The sequence below is a fragment of the Amia ocellicauda genome, chromosome 2 (genome assembly GCF_036373705.1).
Source record: "Amia ocellicauda isolate fAmiCal2 chromosome 2, fAmiCal2.hap1, whole genome shotgun sequence".
In the NCBI taxonomy this organism is placed as follows: domain Eukaryota; kingdom Metazoa; phylum Chordata; class Actinopteri; order Amiiformes; family Amiidae; genus Amia; species Amia ocellicauda.
This window is the reverse complement of record NC_089851.1, coordinates 32,069,900-32,090,404: the sequence shown is the minus strand read 5'-3', so window position 1 is coordinate 32,090,404 and position 20,505 is coordinate 32,069,900. Positions and strand designations below refer to the sequence as shown.

The following is a 20,505-nucleotide window of genomic DNA, read 5'->3' as shown; positions in this document are numbered from 1 at the left end:
TATTAGGAACACCATACTAATACTGTGTTTGACCCCCTTTCGCCTTCAGAACTGCCTTAATTCTACGTGGCATTGATTCAACAAGGTGCTGAAAGCATTCTTTAGAAATGTTGGCCCATATTGATAGGATAGCATCTTGCAGTTGATGGAGATTTGTGGGATGCACATCCAGGGCACGAAGCTCCCGTTCCACCACATCCCAAAGATGCTCTATTGGGTTGAGATCTGGTGACTGTGGGGGCCAGTTTAGTACAGTGAACTCATTGTCATGTTCAAGAAACCAATTTGAAATGATTCGACCTTTGTGACATGGTGCATTATCCTGCTGGAAGTAGCCATCAGAGGATGGGTACATGGTGGTCATAAAGGGATGGACATGGTCAGAAACAATGCTCAGGTAGGCCGTGGCATTTAAACGATGCCAAATTGGCACTAAGGGGCCTAAAGTGTGCCAAGAAAACATCCCCCACACCATTACACTACCACCACCAGCCTGCACAGTGGTAACAAGGCATGATGGATCCATGTTCTCATTCTGTTTACGCCAAATTCTGACTCTACCATCTGAATGTCTCAACAGAAATCGAGACTCATCAGACCAGGCAACATTTTTCCAGTCTTCAACTGTCCAATTTTGGTGAGCTTGTGCAAATTGTAGCCTCTTTTTCCTATTTGTAGTGGAGATGAGTGGTACCCGGTGGGGTCTTCTGCTGTTGTAGCCCATCCGCCTCAAGGTTGTACGTGTTGTGGCTTCACAAATGCTTTGCTGCATACCTCGGTTGTAACGAGTGGTTATTTCAGTCAAAGTTGCTCTTCTATCAGCTTGAATCAGTCAGCCCATTCTCCTCTGACCTCTAGCATCAACAAGGCATTTTCGCCCACAGGACTGCCGCATACTGGATGTTTTTCCCTTTTCACACCATTCTTTGTAAACCCTAGAAATGGTTGTGCGTGAAAATCCCAGTAACTGAGCAGATTGTGAAATACTCAGACCGGCCCGTCTGGCACCAACAACCATGCCACGCTCAAAATTGCTTAAATCACCTTTCTTTCCCATTCAGACATTCAGTTTGGAGTTCAGGAGATTGTCTTGACCAGGACCACACCCCTAAATGCATTGAAGCAACTGCCATGTGATTGGTTGGTTAGATAATTGCATTCATGAGAAATTGAACAGGTGTTCCTAATAATCCTTTAGGTGAGTGTATATACACATTAAGCCCAACATTTGGCTCAATTAAGCAGTTTAACAATTTGAATAAAACCAAATCCAGAGGGCACTTTGGCTCTCCAGGACCAGGACTGCCACCCCTGCTCTAGGGCAGGGGTTTTCAAACCAGTACCTAGGTATACATAATATATAATTACTTAATTGAATGGTATATTGCTTTGTTAGGTCAATTAAGGATTAAATTAAGCAATTAAGGCCGCAGTTGGAACAAAAATCAGCAGGGCAGGGCGTACTCCAGGACTGGTTTGAAAACCCCTGCTCCAGGGTATTGGTCTGATGTTTGGCAATTTTTCTGTGCATCTAGTTAGTTAAATGCAGGAGAATTAACAGCTATGCTACCCATAGATTATGTGTAGAATTATTAATTCATGGGCGGCATGGTGGTTAGCGCTGCTCCCTCACAGCGCCAGGCGCCCTGGGTTTGAGTCCCAGCTCAGGGGGCCTGTCTGTGTGGAGTTTGCATGTTCTCCCTGTGTCCGCGTAGGCCCCCTCTGGGCACTCCAGCTTCCAGATGAGCTCCATAGACCTTTGAGATTTTTTAAACCGAGTTATGCAGAAATCTCTGAAGACATTTATACGAAGGTACAGGTCTGAAGAAGACCTATAGAAATTATTTGATAATGGTTTTGGGACAGTAACATCTGTGTAACATTAGATTGAGAGACATCAGAACAGAGATTGAGCGACTTGCAAGTTTAGCGAGCAGGCAGTGTGCACGTAGGGTTACCCTGTACAAATCTCCCACTTTACCACCACCAAAGCACCCCCAGACCATCACATTGCCTCTACCATACTTGACAGATGGTGTCAAGCACTCCTCCAGCATCTTTTCATTTGATCTGAGTCTCACAAATCTTCTTCTTTGTGATCCAAACACCTCAAACTTGGATTTGTCTGTACATAACACTTTTTTCCAATCTTCCTCTGTCCAGTGTCTGTGTTCTTTTGCCCATCTTAATCTTTTCTTTTTATTGGTCAGCTTTTTCTTTGCAACTCTGCCTAGAAGGCCAGCATCCCATTCACTGTTGTCATTGAGACTGGTGTTTTGCGGGTACTATTTAATGAAGCTGCCAGCTGAGGACCTGTGAGACGTCTGTTTCTCAGACTAGACAATCTGATGTATTTGTCCTCTTGCCCAGTTGTGCACCGGGGCCTCCCACTCCTCTTTCTATTCTGTTTAGAGCCAGTGTGCGCTGTTCTGTGAAGGGAGTAGTACACAGCGTTGTATGAGATCTTCAGTTTCTTGGCAATTTCTCACATGGAATAGCCTTCATTTCTCAGAACAAGAATAGACTGATGAGTTTCAGAAGAAAGTTCTTTGTTTCTGGACATTTTGAGCCTGTAACCAAACCCACAATTGCTGTTGCTCCAAATACTGAACTAGTCAAAAGAAGGACAGTTTCATTGCTTCTTTAATCAGCACAACAGTTTTCAGCTGTGATAACATAATTGCAGAAGGGTTTTCTAATGATCAATTAGCCTTTTAAAATGATAAACTTGGATTAGCAAACACAACCATTGCCATTGGAACACAGGACTGATGGCTGCTGATAATGGGCCTCTGTACGCCTCTGTAGATATTCCATTACAAATCAGTCGTTTCCATCTACAATAGTCATTTACAACATTGACAATGTCTACACTGTATTTCTGATCAATGTGATGTTATTTTAATGGACAAAAAAATTGCTTTTCTTTCGAAAACAAGGACATTTCTAAGTGACCCCAAACTTTTGAAGGGTAGTGTAATCATTGTCTGGTAAGGATGCCTTTGGAGCTATACCAGGCCTCATAGCCGTAGGTTTAGGATGGGATGGGACGGACAAGTCCTTGCCAATATTAAGAGAACCTTAAATTGACCCCCCCAACATTGTATGCCAGGCTCCATAGGCGTAGGGGACACAGTGCTCCCCAGTTCTGAAACGAAAACCTACGCCCCTGCTGGGCATGGCCCACTTTTTACAAATTGAGTACATGTTAACAAATGCATAATTACACTGTTCTTATGAGTAACTAAGATGTAGTTACTGAGTACTAATTTACCTATTGTAAAGTGTTACCACTATTTCTATAGCACCTTTTAAAAACTGCAATTTTGCTTGAGATTGATACAATCACCTCCATTTACTGGTATATCCTGCATTCACTAGTTATCTTCACAGTTGGTGTTTCCCAATGGGACCACTTTAATGGCAGCCTCTTTGCCATTATAAACACCCTAATACACCTTCCCAATACAGCCATGTCCAACTATATACATGACACTTGTCCCTCTAAAGAAGAGTTGATACAAAGAGAACATATGTTGCGTTGGCAGAAATGTAATACCTGCGGATTGTGTTTGTGGTGCAAAACAAAGCTAAGCCAAATGACATTCATGGGTAGCTGTTGCCATCACTGCCTAGTACAGGGTCCAGTTCTGGTCCTGGAGAGCCTCAGTCCAGCAGTGGGGCCAGATGTCAAACTTTAAGTGACAAATTGAAATGGGTAAATCTTACAAAAATGGTGTTACATAGATAGGTCCTTTTCTTTTTTGTCCTAATGGACATGCCTTACAGCAGAGGGGAAACTGAGTTCAGATGTTTTGAACAGTGCCAACTTCCAAAATTCTTACAATAAAAAACATGGAATACCTCTATTGTAACTCATGTACAGTGGGGGAAAAAAGTATTTGATCCCCTGCTGATTTTGTACGTTTGCCCACTGACAAATAAATGATCAATCTATAATTTTAATGGTAGGTGTATTTTAACAGTGAGAGACAGAATAACAACAACAAAATCCAGAAAAACGCATTTCAAAAAAGTTATACATTGATTTGCATGTTAATGAGGGAAATAAGTATTTGACCCCTTCGACTTAGTACTTGGTGGCAAAACCCTTGTTGGCAATCACAGAGGTCAGACGTTTCTTGTAGTTGGCCACCAGGTTTGCACACATCTCAGGAGGGATTTTGTCCCACTCCTCTTTGCAGATCCTCTCCAAGTCATTAAGGTTTCGAGGCTGACGTTTGGCAACTCGAACCTTCAGCTCCCTCCACAGATTTTCTATGGGATTACGGTCTGGAGACTGGCTAGGCCACTCCAGGACCTTAATGTGCTTCTTCTTGAGCCACTCCTTTGTTGTCTTGGCTGTGTGTTTTGGGTCATTGTCATGCTGGAATACCCATCCACGACCCATTTTCAATGCCCTGGCTGAGGGAAGGGGGTTCTCACCCAAGATTTGACGGTACATGGCCCCGTCCATCGTCCCTTTGATGCGGTGCAGTTGTCCTGTCCCCTTAGCAGAAAAACACCCCCAAAGCACAATGTTTCCACCTCCATGTTTGACGGTGGGGATGGTGTTCTTGGGGTCATTCCTCCTCCTCCAAACACGGCGAGTTGAGTTGATGCCAAAGAGCTTGATTTTGGTCTCATCTGAGACCACTTTCACCCAGTTCTCCTCTGAATCATTCAGATGTTCATTGGCGAACTTCAGACGGGCCTGTACATGTGCTTTCTTGAGCAGGGGGGCCTTGCGGGTGCTGCAGGATTTCAGTCCTTCACGGCGTAGTGTGTTACCAATTGTTTTCTTGGTGACTATGGTCCCAGCTGCCTTGAGATCACCTTCTCACCAAGCTGCTTGGCGATGGTCTTGTAGCCCATTCCAGCCTTGTGTAGGTCTACAATCTTGTCCCTGACATCCTTGGACAGCTCTTTGGTCTTGGTCATGGTGGAGAGTTTGGAATCTGAGTGATTGATTGCTTCTGTGGACAGGTGTCTTTTATACAGGTAACGAGCTGAGATTAGGAGCACTCCCTTTAAGAGAGTGCTCCTAATCTCAGCTCGTTACCTGTATAAAAGACACCTGGGAGCCAGAAATCTTGCTGATTGATAGGGGATCAAATACTTATTTCACTCATTAACATGCAAATCAATTTATAACTTTTTTGAAATGCGTTTTTCTGGATTTGTTTGCTGTTATTCTGTCTCTCACTGTTAAAATACACCTACCATTAAAATTATAGACTGATCATTTCTTTGTCAGTGGGCAAACGTACAAAATCAGCAGGGGATCAAATACTTTTTTCCCTCACTGTATGTATACATTACGTATGTATTTGTCATTGTCAGAAACAGGACAGGTAGCCAATGCAACACTGTCTATCTGGCTTGATTTGCCACTGAAAGTTTGTGTTCTAGTTATTGTAATTGGTGTGTAATGCCATTTCTTTGTTGTTTTCTTCACTTCACGTTTTTTCTTTTAAGTATTTGTTTTTTCTAACCAATTGCATCTGAAATGCTGTGATTTATTTCTAATCTATTCTGAGAAATTACTTTGACTTTCATGTTATAATAAACGTATTTGTAAAAGCAAAGTTAAGAACTGCACTTGACACTGTTTACTTCCGTTTATTTAGAAGGGGTTTTGTGTGAGGAAACCTGAAGAGTCGAAAATCATCCCGAGATGTATGGTCAATCAAGAGGAGCAGCTGCACGGAAGAGGTCCAACAGGCAATCTCAGGACAGTCTTAGACAAGTCATGAGGTACTGCTGGTCAGGAATACCAGTATATGGTCAAACCAGGGCAAACTGAAGGCATACGTTGTAACACTCACAATGTTACACAAGTGGTTCAACACCCACCTGTCCCTTTAACTAGAGACAGTAGCCTGGCCAGGTAAAAACTTCACTTCCCACAGTCCTCTGTTCTATCTCTCCCCCATTGGCTCATTCAAATCCTCTGTTGTCCAATGACCGCCTAGGCAGCACCTGTGAGTATATACAGAGCACCATAGGTGGAGTGCCTCGATGGTTTTGCAATCCCTTCTCAGTCCTCTCTCTGTTGTGTTTACTTTGAGCAATCCTACTGACAGTGTGTTCAGATAGCTACACACTTCTTTGTTTCTTGTTTCTGTTAGCACTGTTGTGTATTGTGTTGTCTAGTGTGGATTCGTGTTGTGTGTTTTACAGTTTGTGTGTTGGCCTGTTTTGGACTTTCCTCACAACTACTGCATTCATCTCTGCTCCTCATACCTGGATTATTCACCAAGACCATTGCAATGCTCTCAATTTTTCCAATCAATCTCCTCAGCATTCATTGCTGTTTTCACTGGACTTCTGCTGGGTGAGCTCACTCCACCCTGTTGACATTGGTATGTTTTTCATGATCATTTTCATCAAGACTTGGACATTGTTCATTTACTTTGTTACTTTTCAGCCAGTTTTCAATTATGTTTTCTGGACTGTGTGCATCCATTTCAATCCCATTTATGTCCAGTCCAAGTATTCAACTTGTTTCTTACAGGGTGTGTTAGTTGGGTTGATGGTCTGTGGATGGTCTGAATGTTAGTGAGTGTTTTGGGCTCCTGCTTCAGCACAACACTTTCTTTCTCTTTTCTCTCTTCTTTGTCTCCTGTTGTATTCCAAGTACTTTTCTACCTTTACCAAGTTATTTTCCAAGTATCAATTAATATCCCTTCTCTATCTGTATATAGTGTAGTTGTACTCTGCAGTCTTTCTTTTGTCCTATATTGTATACGTCACTTATTTAGTGGCTTCTTTCCTATCTATCCTATTTCCATTTCTGTCACTTTGAATCCCCACAATAAACTGCATTGGATAAGAATTGACGCATCTGACATCCCTGCCTTTGCTGTTTGTCACCCATGCTGATATACTTTGGTGGATAAGGCACATCAGGGGATATTTCCCCTGTGTAAGAGGAGAGAGACAGACACACCTGGCTGGTCTCTGCTGACCAGACTGACCACAACTGCTCTCTGTGAGGAGCAGTGAGAGAGATCGGGTATTCTCAGTTTCTTTCCTGTAACTCGGCAGAAGCTTAATATTACCTGTTTCAGTAATTAAATTAAATTTATTAGTTTTCTATTGTCACAAATGAATGATTATTGCACACCATTGACTTGATCATGTCTTCCCTTTAAAAATAATATTATTAAGCTATACATTGGTCTATGACTTTTCAGTTTTCAGTTAAACTATTTATTGGACTGACTGAAAAACCAAGCATTGTTTTGTTTGCAGACTTGTTTTGATTTTATTCGATCTTTGCCCCTTTGCAATTCTCTTTTTTTAAGTTACGATGTGTTGCTTGGTGAACTAGAGTGTGGTTATATGGAAACTTGTTTGTAAAATATCTTTCACTGGTTAAGTGAGGTTGATATGTAGGTATACTGTCTTGTGTCACTGCCCCTTTCTTTTGGTGTGGTATTTTTGATTACATTGATCATAGTTAAAGATTGTTATACACTATTGAATTTATGTGTGAAGCATTTTATATACATACTGTATGTATGTGTGTGAATATATATAAACACACACAGTTAGGTCCATACATTTTTGGACAGTGACAGAGTTGTTGTCATTTTGGCCACCACAATGGATTTGAAAGGAAACAATCTTTTTTAGCATCTGGTGATGTCTATGGGTTCCAGACTTCAGGCAGTCATTGACTGCAAAGGATTTGCAACCAAGTACTGAAACTCACAATTTAATTCATGATTATGTTAGTTTGTCTAAATACTTCTGGGCTCCTAAAATTGGGGGGACCACATATACAAATGGGTGTAATTCCTACACCATTCACCCAATTTGGATGTAACTAACCTCAGATTAAAGATGAGTCTACACTTCAAGCACATCTTGATTGTTTTCTTTCAAATCCATTGCAGTGATGTACAGAGCCAAAATGATCACAATTGTGTCACAGTCCAAATATCTATGGACCTATCTGTATAGGTGTATCTGTATGTACAGTACTGTGCAAAAGTTTTAGGCAGGTGTGAAAAAATGCTTTAAAGTAAAAATGCTTTCAAAAATAGACATGCTAATAGATTAATATTTGTAGCGTAAGGTACACTTATAAAATTCAATTAAAGAAGTGAATTTATAGTATCACCGTATCACGAATCCTGGAATCTTGTAGAACTCAATTTCTGTAATAATTGGACGCAGACACCAATTCCAAAGATATAAATTGTCAAATTTATTCAAAACAAAGACTAAAAGTAGCACTACACTAATTATACAAAAGGGAAAAACTAATTAAAATTCAACTCTAGATCAACAAATCAAAGACAAATCACTTCCGTGACCAAATCAAAGACCATGGGATCGCATATGATAACACAAATCGTTAAAACAAAAAAGGTTATAAATACATTGACTACAATACCGGTTAGTAAGACGAAGGTGAGTCTCTCATTAGTATTGTTAGTCAGACATTAAATAACTACGCAGGTTAGTATTTATGTCAGGTAACTTCTCGTTATATATATATATCAGTCTCATTCACGTTTAGGTGCCGAGAAAGATCCTATCATTACTTGTTACCACAATTTCCCTTAACTGATTATTATTCAATGATTAAGGATAGGCAGGGCCACCAATAATCTAATGTCTATTAACTTGTGTCAATTTCAGACTAAACAGTTAAACAGGAATGAGAAGATATTTCTCGGCGTTGACAGATTTTATTTCTAAAATTATCAACAAAACAATGCAACACACATTTATATTTAAGAAAACTAAATGATATTACACATTCTAGAGTTATGAATCACAGATTAACATTTCTAATTGATTTCTCAAATGTCATGAATCATGAACTCCAAACTGTTAAACTTATCTGAACTTCGTCGCAGAGAGGCCTCTCTGGCTTCTGGCTCAGATAACAGCACATGGCACGAGGTCCGTGTGGTTTGGAACAAAGGCAGTCCGGTTCGGCTTTGTCCAAGAACTTCCACTCAGTCGATGCACCTGGAAGTTGGGGTTTCGCGAAAGTAGAGTTGTTTCCAAACAGATTTTCCACTGGTTTGAAGGCTCCAAGGTTGTGCACAAAATCGTCTTGGCAAGCAGGGTTTCCACCGTAGTTACTTGAGGACAAAGTCTTTGAGGAAAGCAGGGCCCTGTTCGTTCCAAGGGTCAAGTTTCTTAAGACTTAAATAGCTATTTAAATGACTGACACTTTCGTATACAGTCGACTTAGTCAATTGTCCAGCTGTAAAACTCCACTGATCAGGTGGGCACAGGCGGGCAGCGCAGTCTGTAAAGTTCTTTATTTAATAAAGTCCTTTAAAAGAATTCTTCATACGGCTCAATCTCCTTCTCCCAGTTTAACTCTTCTGTTGCCGGCAAAGACTTGGTTGGTTTCTGGTTCCGGTTCTGGCAACAGAGCTACAGGTTGAGCTGTGGCAGCGAGTTACTGGTTCAGGTGAGAGAGAGAGAGATCCTGACTGTCCGCTGTTCCTTATAGTCTGTCAGATCAATAGGTGATTGGTCCCTGAGTTCTTGAGATTGGATTTCGGTTTCAGCCTCCAGTGTCCTATTGGAGGGGGGCTTGATTTATGACTGATGTCAATCCATGCCATCTTTTGGAAATGCCGGTTGGCCTGGGTTCGTAGCTCTATGTCGGGATTTCGGCTCTCATCCACTTCAAAGAGTTTTTATCACCTACAGGCCCCTTTCTCCAGACATTTCACAGCAGGACTCTAAACCATTCGGCCCATTCTCGGTGTCATCCTCCCCAAAACTGTCACTTTGATGCAAACCAGTTCCAAGCTGATGAGCTAAGGAAATCTGATAACTTTGGGGGGGAGAGGTCTTCTTTAGATCAGTGCTTCAGCTCAGAGCCCAAATGCTCTTATCCAAATACACCCAACATAACTCTACATATTTATCAATTAACTAAATGCAAAGTGACTGAACAGAAGACAAATCTACATCAAATCAATATTTGGTGTGACCACCCTTTGCCTTCAAAACAGCATCAATTCTTCTAGGTACACTTGCACAAAGTCAGGGATTTTGTAGGCATATAGTCGGGTGTATAATTAAACAATTATACCAAACAGGTGCTAATGATCATCAATTCAATATGTAGGTTGAAACACAATCAATAACTGAAACAGAAACAGCTGTGTAGGAGGAATAAAACTGGGTGAGGAACAGCCAAACTCAGCTAACAAGGTGAGGTTGCTGAAGACCGTTTACTGTCAAAAGTCACACACCATGGCAAGACTGAGCACAGCAACAAGACACAAGGTAGTTATACTGCATTAGCAATGTCTCTTCCAGGCAGACAGGGGTTTCCAGATGTGATGTCCAAGCTCTTTTGAAGAAGCACAACGAAACGGGCAACGTTGAGGACCGTAGACGCAGTGGTCGGCCAAGAAAACTTGCTGCAGCAGATGAAAGACACATCATGCTTACTTCCCTTCACAATCTGAAGATTTCCAGCAGTGCCATCAGCTCAGAACTGGCAGAAAACAGTGGGACCGTGGTACACCCATCTACTGTCCAGAGAAGTCTGGTCAGAAGTGGCCTTCATAGAAGACTTGCGGCCAAAAACCATACCTCCGACATGGAAACAAGGCCAAGTGACTCAACTATGCATGAAAACACAGGAACTGGGGTGCAGAAAAATGGCAGCAGGTGCTCTGGACTGATGAGTCAAAATTTGAAATATCTGGCTGTCGCAGAAGGCAGTTTGCTTGCCGAAGGACTGGAGAGCGGTACATGAATGAGTGTCTGCAGGCAACAGTGAAGCATGGTGGAGGTTCCTTGGAAGTTTGGGGCTGCATCTCTGCAAATGGAGTTGGGTATTTGATCAGAATGAATGGCCTCCTCAATGCTGAGAAGTACAGGCAGATACTTATCCATCATGCAATACCATCAGGGAGGCATCTGATTGGTCCTAAATGTATTCTGCAGCATGACAACGACCCCAAACACACAGCGACGTCATACGTCATTAAGAACTATCTTCAGCGTAAAGAAGAACAAGGAGTCCTGGAAGTGATGGTTTGGCCCCCACAGAGCCCTGATCTCAACATCATGGAGTCTGTCTGGGATTACATGAAGAGAGAGAGAAGCAACTGAGGCTGCCTAAATCCACAGAAGAACGTGGTTAGTTCTCCAAGATGTCTGGGCCAACCTACTTGCTGAGTGCCTTCAAAAACTGTGCAAGTGTACCTAGAAGAATTGATGCTGTTTTGAAGGCAAAGGGTGGTCACACCAAATATGGATTTGATGTAGATTTGTCTTCTGTTCACTCACTTTGCATTTAGTTAATTGATAAATATAATCTATTAACGTCTTTTTAAAGCATTTTACTTTACAGCATTTTTTCACACCTGCCTAAAACTTTTACGCAGTACTGTATGTATACAACACATGAGTCTGTCTGTCTGTTTGTCAATGGCAAGTCAGTTTACCCCCCCCATGGGCTTATTCCTAAGGGTCTGTAATGGCTTCTAAGTCAATTTAAACCACTACGGCCCCAGCAATAGTTGGTAAATGTTCAACGCACCTGTCCCATTGTACTTCCTTTCGTGGCTCAGTCAGTGTTCCATTCCTGGAGACGCTGTCTTTCTTTTAGTAACCATCACTTGCAATTAATTTGTACAATTAATTGTGATGTAATTGTAGAAAACTTGAATAAATATATAAATAAAGATAAGAGGAGAAAGATAGAGTTTTAGAGTAGGAGACAAGAGGTTGAAAAACTGTGTAGCTTCCACTACTGCTAGGACTGCCATGTTTCACATCTCCCCATTACTTCCTCATATGGGCTTGGCTTCCCAAAATAGTGGGCGTGGTTAAGCTGTCACTGATCCCCAGCATCAAGTGTCCAGATAATAATTAATCAACAAATGGGAAGCAAAAGCCCATCAAAATATAGTTCATAACAACATTATACAGTGCATCTGGAAAGTATTCACAGCGCTTCATTTTTCCACATTTTGTTATGTTACAGCCTTATTCCAAAATTGATTAAATTCATTATTTTCCTCAAAATTCTACAAACAATACCCCATAATGACAACGTGAAAGAAGTTTGTTTGAAATCTTTGCAAATTTATTAAAAATAAAAAACAAAAAAAGCACATGTACATAAGTATTCACACCCTTTGCCATGACACTCAAAATTGAACTCAGGTGCATCCTGTTTCCACTGATCATCCTTGAGATGTTTCTACAACTTGATTTGGAGTCCATCTGTGGTAAATTCAGTTGATTGGACAGGATTTGGAAAGGCACACACCTGTTTATATAAGGTCCCACAGTTAACAGTGCATGTCAGAGCACAAACCAAGCCATGAAGTCCAAAGAATTGTCTGTAGACCGCCGAGACAGGATTGTATTGAGGCACAGATCTGGGGAAGGGTACAGACAAATTTCTGCAGCATTGAAGGTCCCAATGAGCACAGTGGCCTCCATCATCCGTAAATGGAAGAAGTTTGGAACCACCAGGACTCTTCCTAGAGCTGGCCGCCCGGCCAAACTGAGCGATCAGGGGAGATGGGCCTTAGTCAGGGAGGTGACCAAGAACCCGATGGTCACTCTGACAGAGCTCCAGCGTGTCTCTGTGGAGAGAGGAGAACCTTCCAGAAGAACAACCATCTCTGCAGCACTCCACCAATCAGGCCTGTATGGTAGAGTGGCCAGACGGAAGCCACTCCTCAGTAAAAGGCACATGACAGCAGGCCTGGAGTTTGCCAAAAGGCACCTGAAGGACTCTCAGACCATGAGAAACAAAATTCTCTGGTCTGATGTGACAAAGATTGAACTCCTGTCTGGAGGAAACCAGGCACCGCTCATCACCTGGCCAATACCATCCCTACAGTGAAGCATGGTGGTGGCAGCATCATGCTGTGGGGATGTTTTTCAGCAGCAGGAACTGGGAGACTAGTCAGGATCGAGGGAAAGATGAATGCAGCAATGTACAGAGACATCCTTGATGAAAACCTGCACCAGAGCGCTCTGGACCTCAGACAGGGGTGAAGGTTCATCTTCCAACAGGACAACGACCCTAAGCACACAGCCAAGAAAACAAAGGAGTGGCTACAGTACAACTCTGTGAATGTCCTTGAGTGGATCAGCCAGAGCCCAGACTTGAACCCGATTTGAACATCTCTGGAGAGATCTGAAAATGGCTGTGCACCGACGCTCCCCATCCAACCTGATGGAGCTTGAGAGGTCCTGCAAAGAGGAATGGGAGAAACTACCCAAAAATATGTGTGCCAAGCTTGTAGCATAAAACTCAAAAAGACTTGAGGCTGTAATTGGTGCCAAAGGTGCTTCAACAAAGTATTGAGCAAAGGCTGTGAATACTTATGTACATCTGATTTTTTTTTAATAAATATGGCAAAGATTTCAAACAAACTTCTTTCACGTTGTCATTATGGGGTATTGTTTGTAGAATTTTGAGGAAAATAATGAATTTAATCCATTTTGGAAGAAGGCTGTAACATAACAAAATGTGGAAAAATGAAGCGCTGTGAATACTTTCTGGAGGCACTGTGTGTGTGTGTGTGTGTGTATACAGTATATAAATAATTATTTGTAAACCTAAATCAAAAAGCATTTGGCTCCTACAGGGTCCATAATTAAATGTAAGCACATTAAATGTAAGCCAGTGTCTATTAGAGCAAGTGGGTCAATAACAGATCCGTGGTAATATGTCTTGTGCCCCTCGGTTCCGCTGGTTTAAGCGGCGTGTCCGCCATGTCGTCCTCAGACGCGTCCAGAGCTTCTACTGTAAAGCAGCCGCTGAGATCCGTCCTGAGCAGCAGCGACTGCGGGTCTGGTTTGTGTTCGTGTTAAAAACAGAGACAGAAACACTGACGAGAGAGGACTCTGTGTCTGTTTTATTCTTTGTGCTTTACATGATTGTAAACAGCGTAATAAATACACGTTTCTGTTCAGAGATATCAGGAAGAGCTGAACGTGTAGAGACATTATATTCAGACAAGCATGTTCCCATAACAATACATTTCCATGTGCAAGAATAAAATAAATAGCTAATGTGTGTTATTATCGTCATCATTTGCGCTAGTATATATGTATTTTAAACGGCACAGCGTGACTCCCTTTATTTATTACTCTTACTACAGATTTGTAACTGCAAACGATACTTTTTACCGTATTATTTATAATTGACTTATCAAACGTCCTTACAGTTACAGTTGAAACAAAATCCACACGTTTCACGATTAATCATCCAGATACAATATAGCAGCTTTAATTGAACTAAAGTGCGCGTCTCAGTCGTGGCGCTTATGGACGCATTTATTAAACCAGTCCTTAATGTTTTAGAGGAAACCCAGATCTGCTGTATTAATTCATTCATTCATGGATCTTGTAAATGGACACGTTAATGAATCGTGTCTGATTGTCCTGCACACATTCACACACACAGGCTGAACACCAGCCGGCTGTCCTTCAGTATTAATACCATCGGCTGCTGATGCGATTATTATCCTTCAGTTTATTGTAACTAGTCTGTGAATCACAGTGTTTAATGCGCTGATATGAACTGCATCAGTCATTGTCTCTGTACCTGATTTCACTCCATGCTGCTAATAAACTTGTAATTTCTTCGTGATCGCACCGGCTCTTGAGATTATATCCTCCGACACAATGTGTCTGCTGTCCTCCGGTGTCTCAGTCAAACACAGTCCTCCGCTCTGACAGAGACTCGTGTCCTCAGTGGACGGACGTCACGGCGCGTCCAGCAGCGGCCAGTTAACCGGCTGTGAACGGGCGCGTCCGGACGCTCCGCCAGTGGAAACGGGGCATTTGTTACTCATATGACATTAAATAACATTGGAAAAACAATCGCAAACACCCATTAGCAGATATATGTCTGAGAGTCAGACAGGTTTCTCTAATTAACAAAGTCAAAAGTTAAATTTAGATACTGACCTGGTTGCATGGTTTGGGGCGGCTAATTCAGGAATAAACACTACAGATGCGGAGTTTAATAACGCAATCTGCATCACTCCAGCATGCTTCAGTGGGATGCCAACATAATGCACTTGCAATTTTACAAAAACAAAAGAAGAAACTACCTCTAACTGTGCCACATTGAGCCTGATAGAAGCAATTCTAATTGGTATTTCAATGTCTTCCCATGAGGAGTAATACTACAGGATGGGCATTGTTAACTCTGGCATCTGGGTGGGAAGTTTCTGATTAATTAAATGAACACATCAGTCCATATCCCATTTGTAACTGAATCTGTGTTACAAATTGGAGAGTAACATCCACTTGCTTAAATCCCAAAAGTGAGTTTTTCGGATGGATATCTGGTGGTGTATTTCCACCAGTAGACATAGTTTAGCTTTGACTTCCAGTGTAGAGCTCAAATACTGTCCTTTACTAACATTTCATTTTGTATACACTAATAGCACTGTCCTGTTAGGGAGAAAAGTTCTGGTCCCTATTGGCCGTGTCAGTGTGTCCTCTGCATCTGCCAGCACACAAGAGTTGCTGAACACAGCCTCCAACAACCGTCAACTCCAGCAGCCGAGGACAATTGAGGAGCAAGTACGGTCAGTCAAGCGTGAAGTGACCATGGCTGAGGCCCAAGCACACGTGGCCGAGACAGAGGCTAAAATCCTGATACCCCGAGCTCGCCATCAGTCGGATGGAGAGAGAGAGGACTGGTTTGGCCAATGGAAGATCTCTGGTTGAATTTCTTCTAACTATCCTGGATTTCCAATTCTCACTGCTAATCCGTTTCTACATTCAAAGGTCTCTACATAAACAGGATAGACTTCTAACTGGTGTTAGAGCCTCTGTTATGGTCAACAAGCCAGAAGCAGACCTGAAACAATTTCTCTGATCCCACTATGAGTCGTGTGTCCGAGGTGGCAAGAATGGGCACTTGGCCAAAAGAAGGGACAGTAGTGGGAAAATGTACTTTTATTATTGTCTTTATATTGTTTGCTATTAATGGATGCATGCTGTAAATTCAGTTTTCTCTAGAAAGCAATCATTAGTTTGTATTTATTCCTTTCCTGGGGCTACACAGCTACTGCCTTCTAGGTTATTCAATCAGCTAAAACAGTTAAACAGTAGAAACGTTTGTGTTTTGGGGCACAGGTATTTGGTTGAGGACTTAAAACAATATCTTTGATAAAATCTGGTGCCTGAAGAATGCTGACCAGCACCAATCAACTCATCAAACACTTCAACAACAGTAACAAACTCAGGTCTGTGTTCATTATGCATGTGGTAAATCTATTTTGTACAACTGTATTTTAATGTGATGTAATCACTTGATAGATAAAACTGTAACATATTGTCTATCTGAAGATACAAAATGGCTTCTCACACTCCCATCCTTAGATATTTTCACTTCTTGTGAGAGGAGAGCTCTGACTTAACCCGTATTTGTGTTCTTGTAATAAACTTGTTACTACTCCATCGGTGTCCTGAGAATTCATGAAACTACTTCACAACTGTGGGGGGAAAATGTACCTTTATTATTTTAATGTTTTCTGGAAGTGTCCCCACAGAAAAAAAAAAATACAGGACACAGGAGCAGTACACAAAACGAATAACAAATCTGTGGGCCAGAACTGTCGCAGAGAGGTACATGTTTCCGTCCTGGTGGGCAGAGAAGGACAGTGGCAAAGTGAAAATGGCAGTGGAGGGCAGCAGGCTGTTCCACTACAGTGGCAATGACAGATCAGTCTGTCTGTTTTAAACCTTCCCTTACCAACTACGACACTAAATAATTCCTTTGAGCCTGAAGAGGAAGAGAGAAAGAGAGATAGTGAGCAAGAGAGAGTATGAGAGGAAGAGTGAGAGTTAAAGAGAGAGAGTGTAAAAGAAACTGACCTTGAGCTGGGTGAAGATCTGTGAGGCTCTGTTGAAATCCCACGCATTGTCCTGTAGACACCTGCAACACAATCTCTACTATTAACAACTCTCAGCACACACAACACACACATTATTGTATATAATCGACACACTGCTGTTAACACACACTATTGCAAATATCAATGTGGCGCAGTACGCTGTGTCAGTGGTTCCTGTCCCACTGTGGTCAATGTCCAGCAGTACGTACTTCTGTGACCACTCTAGGTTCATGCGGGACCGCGTGGAGAAGATGGACAGCATCTTTTGCTGCTTAGCGGTCAGTTTGGACACGGAGCTGCTGGATGGCATGGGGGCTGACGTAGCGAACGCCCATCTGATCATCTCCGTCTTTGCATTCCGCACAAACAGCTCATCGTTCACAATACAGAGCCTGAGAGACGGAGAGACAGAACGAGAGCTCATCATTCACTATACACAGCCTGGAGAGAAGGGTGGAGGGATGAGAGGCAGAGATGGAGAGATGAGTGGAGCTCTTACCCAGAATCTGCTGCAGGAACAGTGATGAACGTGCGAGAGAACATGCGCACTGAGTCTCCAGACTTCTCGTTCACTGAGAGGAGAGAGAGAGAGAGAAAGAGAGAGAGAGAGTCAGTGCCAGACACTGCAGGATAGTAGAGTCCTCCCATCTTCCTTCAAAGAGTATAGTCCACTATAGTACAGTCTAGTGCAATTTGCGGTAGTCTAGCTCAGCATTATACTGTCCAGCTCCACTCACCTTCTTTAAACACTCCACTGACAGTGAAGCACACCATCTTTTTCTGGAAGAGAGAGAGACACCTGTCAGTCAATCCATCAATTACTGAAAACTCCCTCTCTCTCACACACACTGTGACACCCAGAGAGAGCGAGAGAGACACACAGACAGAGAGAGACACGCAGACACACATGGGTTAGTGAACACTCACAGTGCTGGTGTGGACGTCCACCACGAAGGAGCTGGGGTCGTGCTGCGTCTTGGGCAGCTCGTTCAGCAGGGCCACCACACCCTGACGTGTTTGCTTCTGCAGGTGGAACCATGAGGCTGTAGCAGGAGGGGCAAGAGGGACATGTTAGAGGGGCGCACAGGAGTCCACCTCACTGCACACACCATTTGTCCAATAGCCACCATTCGCACTATCAATGGCTTGCAGCTTGTATGGTACATTACTTGCTAGATGCCATTATGCTGTGTATATTATGTGGAATGCTGACATATGAACTGTCTATTGTACTGAATACATTTGTCCTGTGAATTTGGACTGTGTCCATTTTACTGTATACACACACACCACTATATACAGCTTGCACTTGTAAATACTCACTGGGGTCTTTCAGTTCTTTGACGTTGGAACTTGTCTTGTAACCTTCCAGACTGCACCTGTACACAAGAGAGCAGGAGAGAGAGGGGTCAGCACTGTCACCCTGACCACAGTGAACTGACAGACACACACACACATACTGACAGACACACACACACAGAGTCGCACACACATACTGACAGACACACACACACAGAGGCACACACACATACTGACAGACACACACACACAGAGTTGCACACACATACTGACAGACACACACACACAGAGGCACACACACATACTGACAGACACACACATACAGAGTCGCACACACATACTAACAGACACACACACACAGAGTCGCACACACACTCTCGTGGTACCTGTAGGGAGAAGGTGGCCGTGTCCTGATACGCCTCGAGAAGCGGCCGTCTGTCCCCCGAGTCGTACACTTTGTAGTACCTGACAGACAGACAGACAGACACACATTAACACACTGCAATAGCAGACAGACACATTGACACACTAAAACCAGACAGATGGACACATTACCACTCTAATTGCAGACAGAGAGAGAGCATTGATATAAAGACCGACACAAACAGCTACACAAACACTATATGACTGAGTCACTCACTCCTGCAGGAAGCGCTGAATCACTCTTTTCACATTCCTTCCCACAGAAGTACTGCCCTGTAGGGGTGGGACTCTTACCTCGTTGTGAGATAGGTTGAGGATCTTCAGGTTGGGCGCTTTTCTCACCAGCTCAGAGACTTCATTCAGTTTGTAGAGTCTGTTGTTGCTGAGGTTCAGAGAGAGGAGCTGGGGGCAGGGAAGGAAGATTAATAAGACCCCATCCTTGTCAGCTGAGGATTACTGCTTCTCCTCTCCTGCTTCTCGAGGACACAACCACTCCACCCCACGAACCGCCGTGTCCCCAGTGCAGGCTGGTTGCTATGGCTTACCTCAGGGATTTTCTCCTCGATGATGTCATTGATGTCCTGCATGCCGCACGTCCTGTTCAGAATCACCTCGATATTCCGAGACACCAGGTCTGAGAGACAGGGGCGGGTTAGAAGGGTGACTGTGAGAGTAACAGTGTGAGAGAGTGAGAGTGTCAGAATGAGAGAGTGGGCAGTGACAGCATGCTTACCTGTGTCAGTGCGAATGCTGTTGAGGTCCAGAGCGTGCTGGGAGGCATCAAAACGCTTACTCATACATTGCTGGAGAGAGAGAGAGAGAGAGAGAGAGAGAGAGAGAGAGAGTCAGAGACAGAGATAGTCAGATCTCAGAGTCCACAGACCCCGGCACATTGGCGGCCGTTTGATGGCCTGTGTCAGGAGCAGTCATGCATCTAGTGTGATAGTGCATCGTATGCTTTAGTGTACGTCCATCTGTTCGTCTGACCTTGAGTTGCTCCAGGTCCTGCGGCTTCAGTCTGTTCAGCACCCTGGGGGGCGGGGGGCTGCGCTGCATGACGATGTACACCTGTGGGGAGGTGGAGCAACAGAGCGGTCACACCCCTGAGCTGATTAACCCAGAGACCTAGAGACAGAGAGACAGACAGAGAGACAGAGAGACAGAAAGAGAGACAGCTCTGCTCACCTTGTGTCCCTCAGTGGCAGTGATTTTGCCGGACACTTTGCACAGGGCGTTGGCTGTGGAGGCGTCATCCACATAGAACACCACCCTATTATCCTTGCAGTGATACTGGAGAGAGGGAGGGAGGGAGGGAGAGAGGTCAGTAAACAGTCCTGCACACAGAGAACAGTTGTATTCATCGCTTTAAAGCCGCCTCCTCCTCTGTCACATGGTGCAGACGTCAGTTTCAGTCATGTGACTCGCTGTGCTGTCCTGGGTCACAGAGAGAGCAGGACTCACCTGTACTGGGATGAAGGGCACGGTGCACAGGCTCTTGTCGTACTTCTCCCTACAGAGGATCTGGAGACGGAGAGAGCAGCACAGTCACCGCACAGCAACACACACACACAGTCACCCACACACAGTGTTACTCACACAGCCACACAATAGCTTACACTGCTCTGCTATACTCACCGTAATTTTGAACCAGCTGCCCCCCCCTGCGCTGCCACTGCCTCCCCGGTCACGCTTGCAGTGATTCCGCCTACTGAGAGGAGAGAGAGATGGTCACACACGTCCCACAGTGGAGCTCAAAGACAGCCACAGCAGGTTACAGAGTCACTCACAATCTCCTCAGGGTTTTGCTGCTGTCCTCCTTCAGCCTGGCCCTGCACATAGGGCCTCCTGTGTCCAAAAGGTGCTGCTGACAGCCTCCATTCATGTACACTGGAGGGGGAGA

At 43.5% G+C, this 20,505-nt stretch overlaps 1 pseudogene; it reads right to left on the bottom strand.

The window, feature by feature from the left end:
* Positions 1-16,481: 16,481 nt before the first annotated feature.
* LOC136712970 (nuclear RNA export factor 1-like) lies at positions 16,482-20,021 on the bottom strand (annotated as a pseudogene).
* Positions 20,022-20,505: the final 484 nt, after the last annotated feature.